Raw genomic sequence first — 11528 nt, forward strand, 5'->3', positions numbered from 1 at the left:
TGCTGAATGACATCATAAATAACAATGGACATCACAGATATTTACATTCCATCAAAATGTTAGAATAGCATCCCATGGGACTTTCTTCAAACTCAGTCACACAGTAAGACATGAAGCAAGTCTCAAAAATTTGGAAAAATGGAAATAACACTTTGCATACTATCTGACTACCAAGAAGCAAATCTAGTTATCAAAAATAGAAATTTCAGAAGGTACAAAACTCACAGAAAATAAACAGCAGACTACTGGATGGAAACCAAGTCAAGGAAAAAATTACAAAAGAAATTTTAATAAATTTTAATAAAAATGAAAGCACAACCTACCAGAATCTGTGGGATACAATGAAAAGTCAGTACTAAGAAACTGTTCACAGCACCGAGAACCTACATCAAAAAACTGGAAAGAGTATATTGAAGAAGTTAATACTGTACTGAAAGGACTTGGAAAAGCAAGAATAAACAACAGCCCAAAGGAGTCAATGAGAAGAAATAATAAAAACCTACAGACAAAATTAATGAAATAGAAATGAAAAAAAAAATCAATGAAAGAAAGGGTTGTTTAGGAGACTCTTGCCTGTCACTGCCAGACACTTCTCTCAGGCGGTGTATAAAAAACATATTTCTTGGAAGATGGCCACTATGCAGTTGCAAAGGACAGCTTCCCTGAATTCATTGATATTTCCCAATAAGATATCAACAGAGCATCAGTCTTTGATGTTTGTGAAGAGGCTCCTAGCTGTTTCAGTATCTTGCATCACCTATTTGAGAGGAATATTTCCAGAACGTGCTTATGGGACAAGATATCTGGATGATCTCTGTGTCAAAATTCTGAAAGACGATAAGAATTGTCCAGGTTCTTCACAGCTAGTGAAGTGGATGCTGGGATGCTAGGATGCGTTACAGAAGAAATATCTAAGGATGATCAATCTAGCTGAATACACCAATCCAGGAGATCCTCAGATAATTTCAGAATGTTACCAGTTTAAATTCAAGTACACCAAAAAAATGGACCAATCGTGGACTTTATAAGCAAAAATCAAAACAATAAATCTAGTACAACATCTGCTGACACCAAGAAAGCAAGTATTCTCCTCACTCGGAAGATTTATGTCTTAATGCAAAATCTAGGACCATTACCTAATGATGTTTGTCTGACCATGAAACTTTTTTACTATGATGAAGTTACACCGCCAGATTGCCAACCACCAGGTTTTAAGGGTGGTGATTGTGAAGGAGTAATATTTGATGGGGATCCTACATACTTAAATGTGGGAGAAGTCCCAACACCTTTTCACACCTCCAGATTAAAAGTGACCACTGAGAAGGAACAAATGGAAAAATATTGATTCAATCATACTCAAACCAAAAGGATTAAAAATACAATTTCAAAGCTTCTAAGGGACAAAGATGATGTAGAAGATGAAAAAATCATAATAATTTTGACATTAAAACTAAAATGAACGCAGAGAATGAAAACTCTGGGGCTTCTGGAATCAAAGAAGCAGATGTAGATTGTAAGGAAGAAGAAACTGTGCAATTCAAAAAGAGCCACTGGAAATAATCAACAAGGACAGACGTCGGAAGAAAATCGGAAGAGAAGTCTTCGACAATTTGGGAAAACAAGTCCTTCATGCCTCGGAATCCAGTCAAGAGTCAGTGTTGAAGAAAAGGACAGGTAGTGAGCCGAAGGGACATACCTAAAAATTATTTTTCTTATGCAGATTTGCAGCTCTCAACATCTAAACTCACATGCTGTATTATTTGAAGGTGTGCCTTCTGTACCTCTGAAAATTATTTTGTAGTTCATAGCTATTAAACTAATGAAAGTTTTAGCTATTATATTGTGTTTACCTGAGATAAATCCAAGGGAACTTTTGACTAAACAAAAATACAAATGTCATTGACTCTGCTCATATCCACTGAATACAACCTGCCTTCTATTTTAAAGAAAGCTTTTTTTTAAAAATGTGTTAAGTTTTAAAGCCCTCTAAAACCATTTCTGAAATATTTATTCTGACTTTAAAATTCTGTAAGGATTCGCTTTTTACTTATGTTAAAACTGTACCATTTACTTGGTGCTATTAATGGCGCACGCCTTTAATCCCAGCACTCGGGAGGCAGAGGCAGGCGGATTTCTGAGTTCGAGGCCAGCCTGGTCTACAAAGTGAGTTCCAGGACAGCCAAGGCTACACAGAGAAACCCTGCCTCGGAAAAAAAAAAAAAAAAAAAAAAAAAAACTTGGTGCTATTAAAACAATGCTATTTTGAAGAAAAAAAAAAAAAAGAAAGGGTTGTTTATTTGAAAAGACTAAAACTACTGATAGATCATTTGCTAAATTAAATAAAAGAAACAAAGCTGATCTCAATTAAGAAAACCATAGATGAAGAAAGAAATCACCTGACAAATACTGTGGAAATGCAGAGAACCATACAGGCATACGTTTTAAAAATCCTTTGGGGATAGAGAGGTGGTTCAGCAGTGAAGAGCACTGGCTGTTCTTCCAGAGGTCCTGAGTTCAATTCCCAGAAACCACATGATGGCTCACAACTATCTGTAATGGAACCACAATGCCCCCTTCTGGTGTGTCTGAAGACAGCTACAGTGTACTCATATAAATAAAATAAATCGTTAAAAACATTCTATACTCTACTAAACTGAAAAACCAAAAAGAGATGGATGAATTTCTTGAAACACAGGACTTACTATAGTTAAATAAAGATGAAGTACATAATTTAAATGGATCAATAGCAACCAATGAGATAGGAGCAGTTATTTAAAATTTCATAACTGAAAAATAGCCAAGGTCCAGATAGAGCACTGCAGATTTTGTCAATACTGTCAATGAAGAACTAACACCAATACTCCTCAAATTGTGCCATACCATGGAAAAGGAAGGAATACTTCCAAACTCTTTTTGTGAAGCCAGGATTACTCTGATATTAAAACCAAACGATACAACAACAACAAAATTATCAGCCAATATTTCTAATGAACATGGATGCAAACATTCTCAATAAAATACTTGTAAGCCAAATTCAAGAACATATTTTTAAAAAGCAAAAAAACAATCCTATATCCCTCAGATTAAGTTTACTTCATTCCAAACAATCAGGGATGGTTCAGTTGATAAATTGATAAATTACTTAAATGTTGTGTCTGGCCAGCGGCTCACATGCCTGGGTTCTAGTCTGGAAAGGCATCTTTGAAACCTGGATGAGAAGTGTGTGTGTGTGTGGGGAGAGAGAGAGAGAGAGAGAGAGAGAGAGAACCAAGACAAGGCTCTGATCAAGGTTCAATTTTTAATGTCAACAAACACCCTTTATAAAGAAGAGGGGAGGCCCATTCCTAGCCATGCAAAGTTCCTTTGAAGTAGACAGATCAACCTTCTAGTGGGAACTAGCGAAGACAGAAGATAACAGTTCAGTGCTAACTCCGGAAAATCTCAGAGGAGAACCGGTTTGGCCTCAGGCAGGTGGGGCCTCAGGCAGGTAGTGGCACATCAAAGGAGCAGCCCAGCAGGTGGCTCCACTTAAGCGGCAGTGGATGGTCTCAGCCAGCCTTGCTAGGCTGAAAGGAGGTAACACTTAAGGACACTCAAAGACAAAAGTCACATGATTATCTCATTGGATGCAGGAAATTCTGAAATTCTCTGGACAAAATCCAACACACCTTAAGTCCTAGAGACTACAGATATTTGGACGCATCTCAACATAATAAAGACCCTAGGCCACAGCCAACATCACTGTGGTTTGAGTAAGAATGGCCCTCATAAGCTCCTATGTTTGAATATTTGTTCCCTAGTTGGTTGAACTTTTTAGGAAAGATAGGAGGTGTGACCTTGTTGGACAAGGTTTGCCCTTGAGTGTAGGCTTTGGGGTTTCAAAAGCCCAGTCCACTTCCATTCAGCTCTCTCTCTCTCTCTCTCTCTCTCTCTCTCTCTCTCTCTCTGTGTGTGTGTGTGTGTGTGTGTGTGTGTGTGTGTGTGTGTGTGTGTGTGGACTAGGATGTAAAGGCTTGGCTACTGCTCCAGCACTATGCCTACATGCCTGCTGCCATGATACCAACATGTTGATTGTGAACTTACCCTCTGAAACTCCAAGTGCACACTAAACTATCTCTTCTATAAATTGTCTCAGCCATGGTGTTTTGTCACAGCAACTGAAAAGTACACAAATACAGTGCGATGGAAGAGATGGAGTCAGGATTGTTCCCAAGAATTCAGGGTGACACAGTTCAAATAAGAGAATAGTGTGAATAACAAAAAGAAATATCAAAATCTCCCACAATATGGATTCTGCAAAAATGTGCTCATTATAGCCAGTTGTGCTGGTAGATGCCTGTAGTCCCAGAACACAGATAGTAGATGTGGGAAGACCAAGGCCAGCCTGGGCTACATGAGATGCTGTCTTAAACAATAAAACTAAAAAGCTGCCTATAGTGTTGTTTCTAAACTACTCCTTGTTTGATGATGTTGATGTTTTGAAACAATGCTTCACTCTGTATCCCAGACTGGTCTAGAATGCATTATGTCACCCAGAACAGCCTTGCGCACACAGTCATCCTCCTGCCTGTGCCTCCGCTGTGCTGGGATTAAAGGTGCAAGCTGCTTTATTTCGCTCATTTCATTCTTTATATACCAAACCATATTTTGACAGTATAAGATATTTACATTTTAGGGTTTGTATTTGTTTCTAGGTAGGGATACATTTTTGCAAGTCATACATTTTTAAGATGTGATTGCTCAACATTAAGACATGATTAAGACTTAAAGCAACTTAGAGATGAAAAGTAAAGTTAATTTTTGAAACTTTAACAAAAATTGACTGAAGGTGTTTCACATACAGAGCTGCTGCATTCTATATGACCATGAGGATTAAATTCAACAGGGTCCATTGAGCCAGAAACGATAGGTCATGCCTGCATTCCTAGCATGCAGGAGGCAAAGGAGAAAGGTCACTAGTTCTAAGACTGCACTGACCACAGAAAGACCCTACCTCAAAGAAAGCCAAACAGGTGCAATCCACACAGTAGCTTTCTTTACTACTGAAAAAGAAAAATATTTACTCTAGCACAGCGATTCTCTATCTTCCCAATGCTGTGACCCTTTAATACAGTTCCTCATGTTGTGGTGACCCACAACCATAAAATTATTTATCTTGCTACTTTGTAACTGTAATTTTGCTACTGTTGTAAATCATGCTGTAAATACCTGTATTTTCCAATGGAATTAGGCTATTCCTGTGAAAGGGTCATTTAATCCTCCAAAAGAGACCCAACCCACAGGTTGAGAACCGCTATTCTGACACATATTTAAAGAATACTTTACAGGGAGCTGGACTGATGGCTCTGCATTTAACAAAACTCGCTGCTCTTGCAGAGTGTCCAGGTTTGGTTTGCCACACCCACATGGTGGCTCACAGCCATCTGTAACTAGTTCCGGAGAAACTGACATTCTCTTCTGGCTGCTGCAGACACCAGGGACACGTGTGGTACACAGACATACATGAAAACAAAACATATAAATATAAAACAAAATAAATAATTAAAAGATTAGGTGGCAACTGATAAAACTTTGAAAAGAAAATTAAACCCATTTGTAGTGATAGCAAATTTTTAAGATAGCAAATTTTGTTTTGTTTTTAACCACAATAAACAAGGACAGAGCGTGCAAGAGATCTAAGATTTGTTTTTAACCTATAAGATACATTTTATTTTTTAATTAGAAAATTGTTGGTTTAAATGTCTAGCTTCCGGTGTTTAAGTTAGGAGATAGCATAGATGGTTTGATGCAGCTGACGGCTCTGACGTTTCTGATTCCCAGTATGCTCAAGGTGAGTGGAGTCCAGAAGCAAACGCCCAGGGAAGACAGATGGGCAGACAGAACGTCAGTTAGGTAGTAAGAGGAAAATGGGAAGTGGAGCCAGGGTCAGACAGCTTGAATCAGGGAGACAAGATTCTCCAGATGAGTGTTTCCTGAGCAGACTCTGTACTCAGAGATTATTTCTTTTTCTTCCTCTGTACAAAAATCCTGTGAAGTCTTGTTTTTACAAGAATTGGACATGGGAGGTCAAAAGAACATTCCAAACAAGAGATTTGAAGCTACAGTGTTACTTTTGAAGTTCAAAGTCAAGGCCCTTGCAACATTAGGTAACAAGCCAGCTTTCGAGCACTTGAGCTTGCACGTACTGGCGGTGAGCTGGAATCCAGCTGGCCCTTCCTCTACAGGGCTGCAACCCCTTGTTGGATCAACAGCTGGACTAGCAGAGGCATGATCGATGTGGCAGGGCCACCACCCTGATGCACACCTATCCACCTACTTATGTTCCTGTGGAACTGGAAGTAAGGGGTGGAGTCCACTAATGACTCCCAGATTTACAGCTTCTAGCACAGCACATCAGTTTAAGTGGGTGGAGGTGGAGAGAAAACTCGGACACACTACAACAACTTGAAGCAAAGGAGCGATTTCTGTGCTCTGGTTCCACGAAGAACAGCCTTCCCAGGAAGAGACTCTTTGCCACTTTTGTTTAAGAAAGATAGCTTTATCTTTATTCATATTGGCCTGATGCTGTTTTTTTTTCTCCTTTATTCCATTACATGCAGTAGTGTATCTATAGCCAAAGGCTAGGGATGGGTTGTGTTTGGTAAAACACTAGACTGGTTCCAGGCAATACTTAGAGACGGTGAATAGTTTTAAATGGCATTTCTCAGCCAGGCCAAAAAAAAAAAAGACAGGTGCCAGGGAATGCCTTTGAGTTTTAAATGATGAATGGCACTTGTTTAAAATAAAACACTGGAGATTATTACTGGTTTAATCGTATTTTGACAGTGATGAGGACTGAACCTACAACCTTTATATGATGGATAAACACTTCAATACTGATCAACAACCACCAAGTAATATTTAGAAAAAAACATTTGACGAGGCTGGACAGATGGTTCAACTGCTCTTCCTGAAGACCTGGGCTCAGTTCCCATCACCCTCATAATGGTTAACAATTGCCTGTAACTACTTCTGGGGATCTAACACCCCCTTCTGGCCTTAGTAGCCACCACATGGGGATCTAACACCCTCTTCTGACCTTAGTAACCACCACATGCATACCATAGTAGTGCACAGAACCACATGCAGGCAAAAGACCTGTACACTTAAATAAAAATACAATCTCATCCAAATAAAATCATTGTAAAAAAATTTTTTAATTAATTCCTAAAAATATACATGGAATATATGTGGAAATATTTTTATATGGAAGTGATATATGGTATTTTTCCTATAGTGTAGATCTCACTCTAGCAAAACTTTTATATGAACATTTTAATTACAGTGTTTTCTTAAAACATTATTAAATACAAGGAAAATTCTTGAAGCTCTTGGTTCAGACCCTTTCTTAAATATACCTGTTTGTTTATTATTTCCTTTAATGGTCAAAACCTGTCCTGACCCTTGATGTTACCTGTGGGTTTATCTTATCATTTTTACTTTATTGCTCTCTTGAGGGAACACATTGTTGAGCTCATCACAATATTTCTTTTAATTTATTACACTGTTTATTTATTTTACATAAAAAGGAGCAGTTTCCACGGTGTGCATATGGAAGTGAGGATAAATTGTAGGAGTTGGTTCTCTTTTTCCATCATCCGGGATTGAATTTAGGTCATCAGGCTTGAATTCAAGTGCCTTCACCCACTGAGGCCCAGCAGTTTTATTACCAATGCTAAGAATAAGCATGTTTGTAATAGCTAAAAAGATCAAGTTATATACGTAAAGCAAAAACCTTGAATCTCTCTCCTTTCTTTAACTCGACTCCGTAACACATTCCATATGAAAAAGTCAAATACTTTCCACACCTTTCTCCATATTTATATCAGTGCCTACAAAACTTCCTTTCTTTTTATTATTTACTCAATGTATAATTTTGTACCCTTCAGAAATTGCTTAATGAATTATTAGTATTTTTCTGGAAATAGTTATCCCTAACTTCTCTTGATAGAAATGTATCATTCCATCCTGTAGCTAACCTGTTCCAATGTTAACAGACATGTTGCTTTCATATTTTTTACACTATTTTGAAGATGACAATAGACACCCTGGTGGAGAGGGCTTCCACACTGATACTGCATGCAGAAAGCTCCTGTGAGGTACTATCAGAGTACTAGCATGTATTGCCAGATCTCTTTCCAAAAAGTCTAGCATTCCTTCTGGGCATGCACCTCTCGTACTTGTGATTTAAACGCAAGATGTCCCTCACGGGCTCAAACATTTGAACACTTGGTCCCCAGTTGGTGCTGCTGTCTGGGAAGGTTTAGGAGGTGTGGCCTTGATAGAGGGAGTATGTCATTGGTGGTGAGCTTTGAAAGTTCACAGGCTCTCCCTACTTTTAGTTCGCTCAGTTTCCTGAATGTCATGAGAGGGATGAGGTGAACTGGGAGCTTCTCTTGCTCTTGCTGCTCTGTCGATCGCTCGCTCGCTCGCTGCTATGCCTTCCTTCCCTGATGAACTCTAATTTTTCGAGAATCAGACTCAAAATAAAGTCTTTTTATTTTATACATCTTACATAAGTCACTTTTGGTCACGGTGCTTTATCGTAGCAACAGAAGAGTAACTAATAAAAGATCCAGTTGTTGTTTATTGTCATTGCTGTTTTTTTGAGATGGAATTTCCTCTCGAGTTGCCTGTGCTACCTCAAAACCCCTGTAATCAAACGCCTCTGACACACACCCAACTTCTGTAGCAGCTGGGATTAGAAGGCAGCGTATCACCACACCCCACACCACCTTACTTTGTCTGTCTCTGACTCTTACTGATACTGATTATGCTTTTCCGACGGTCAAGTTTGTTAGTTTTGTTTGTGGGTTCTTGTAGTTCTGTGCTGGCAACTGAATGCACGGCCTAAATGAACTAGAAAAGTGCTTCCCCACTGGACCCCTGCCATGCAGATTCACTCTGGAAAGTTCCACTGACTATGCGTCCCATCTATCTCAAGGCCTGCCACCATGCTGAGGCTTAGCTCACTGTACACACTCCTAAACTTTCTTCCTGTAGATAGAACTGCTCCCATTTCTGAATTTCAATTTCTCTTAATGCCTTTCTTTCTACCCTTGCTTCCTTCCCCCTAAATATCCTCGAAACACCGACTAATCCAACTAACTGAGGTTTCCAATTCCATCTGTTCTCTCATACACATTACACAGTCTTTCCCAAATGAAACGATCAAAGCTTTGGGAAGTGATGCGCCTTAATCATCTTTGGGATTGGGTGATATCTGGGTGGCCCCAGCAACTGTCTAGGAATATGGGAGTCATGCTGAGCTGTCGGGAAGACTAAGAAGGCCCAGACATCATTTCATGCTCAGACTTCTCAGAATGCATGTCCTCCAAAACCCGAGGTATAGACAAAGTTTCTTCCCCTGACACTAAATGTGAAGTCTTCTTAATAATCCAATCAAAACAGGAAGAAGGTCTATATGTCAGGAATCCCACAGACAGCAGGAGGCCCATCCTACAACCCACTGTCTGAACTATGTGTCGCTCAAAACTGGTCAGCAGCACCTAGCACATTCTGGGCCTCCCCGTGTTAATCTTTCTGCCATACTCAAGGGACCTCTTCTTTTTCCTGTCTTTTAGCAAAGTCTAGTTAAGCATAGACACAATGACCACTGTACTCCAGATTTGCTTAGAGCAGATTTGCTTAGAGAGATTAGGAGTGTTCGGGAGAAGGAACTTCATCAAATCCAAGGTTATTTTCCAAAACATCATAACTTAAGTAGATCTTAAATAAATTGTCACAATTCATCACAAACACCTTCTTCCATTTCATACTCAGCCTAAAGAAACTTGTTGTTAAGGTCCGCCTTTCTCTTTCTGTTTCCTGAAGGATTGGGTAGGGTTTAAGCTGAATTTAAGCTATGATTCTGTAGTAATCTTGGCAGGGCTTAATGAGGTACTTATTCTCATAAGAAATGTATCAACACACACACACACACACACAAAAAAACCCAGCAAACCTTGTAAGGGCTCCTTTCCTCTTATCCCTCTCAAAGTTGGTGGAGTCCTCTCCTCTGTCTTTTCAAGGGCAGGGATAAATGCTGGCCACTGTGTGTCACGTCCTCTCCCTCCCTCCGCCTGTGCCTTCACTTCCTGTGCTTCCACTGTTTTAGATGACAAGTTGGAGGTAGAAAAATCTTTGGTTTTGTGCCTGGCTCTTTCATTTAGCACAGTGCACTGAGGGTTGGTCCACTCATGCTGAAGCATCCACATTGAATCATTTTTCTTTTCAAGGGTGAATATTATAAATTCAATGTATTTACCACATTCTGCTTACTCATTTACTAAGGGCCTCTCTTCCACATTTTAACTATTCTGAACAGTGGTGCATACTTACCAATGCAAGAGCATTGCCTCCTGTCACCCAAAGGTAGAATTCCTGGCTCTAACAATACTTTATTATTGGGTTTTTGGTTTTTTTTTTTTTTTTTTGGAGGAACCTAAAAATGGCTCACAGTGGCTGAGCCATTTTACATTTCTCCATATATTTATCAGTAGCTTCTATTCTGACATTGTTCTTTTAACAGTAGCTGTGTTAAATTAAAAAGTGTTTGAGCTGTGCTAGTAACCAAGAAAGTAGAACTAATGCGAAGGAAATAGATAACAGAAGAAAGCATGAAGATTTATAATGTTCAGTCAAGGTGTGAGAATGTCTATCCTGTCAATAAAGAAAGTAAACTTTAAAATCACAAGAGGGAGTGAAGCAAAAGATAAAATGCCTCCCAGTGCTAGGTGTTGGGGAGGATAGGTTGGTTCCCTTGGTGAGCTTGCTGGTGGTTTGGCTGAAGAAATACACCCAGCTCTACTCCTGCGCTGCAAGCCAACAGCACTGTTCCCAGGCCATGCAAGAACATGAGGAAATACATGACCTAACAGTGTTTGTCCTTGAGCTTTTAGGTTACAAACCTTGGCCCTTGACAATCCCAACAAGCTACATTTAACCACCCACCTAGGGAAAAGATGAGAAAGATTTATTCAGCCACACTTGGAAGAAGAACAAATAAAGGGCACAGAAACTCCAGGTTAATCTTGCTTTTGTGTGTGTGTGTGTGTGTTGGATTGGGGTGTGGGTACTGATAAGAGCTAGGTATAAATAGAATTGGAACAGGAGATAAGAATAATTAATCAGTCCCGGTCAAGATGTTGTCACATCCATCATTACACCCGCTTCAGTGAGAAGTTGTTATATTTGTTAGTCTTGTTTCTACAGGACGATCTGCTCCTGGGAGTAGCCTATTTCACTTCTCACCACTCTTCAGTTTTTACAGAATCCCAGTTTCCATGCTGATATTTTTCCTACATATTTTAAACTCTTCCACATCGTTAAAAATACGTCCCGGACATTAAAAGAAGACCACCATTACCACGGAAGTGTCTGAACAAAGCAAACTTTGTTTGATGAGGTGGGCGTGCTTTGGAAGAACCAACATTGAAGCCAATGAGCATTTGCCTTCTACTCTAACTCAGAGACATGAGGCTGGCTGT

The 11528-nt window shown here is 39.4% G+C and overlaps 1 pseudogene; it reads left to right on the top strand.

The window, feature by feature from the left end:
- Positions 1-629: 629 nt before the first annotated feature.
- LOC110311050 (HORMA domain-containing protein 1 pseudogene) lies at positions 630-1700 on the top strand (annotated as a pseudogene).
- The last annotated feature ends 9828 nt before the right edge of the window (positions 1701-11528 follow it).

The sequence above is a fragment of the Mus caroli genome, unplaced genomic scaffold, assembly GCF_978045245.1.
Source record: "Mus caroli unplaced genomic scaffold, Mus_caroli_1 scaffold_16, whole genome shotgun sequence".
NCBI lineage: Eukaryota > Metazoa > Chordata > Mammalia > Rodentia > Muridae > Mus > Mus caroli.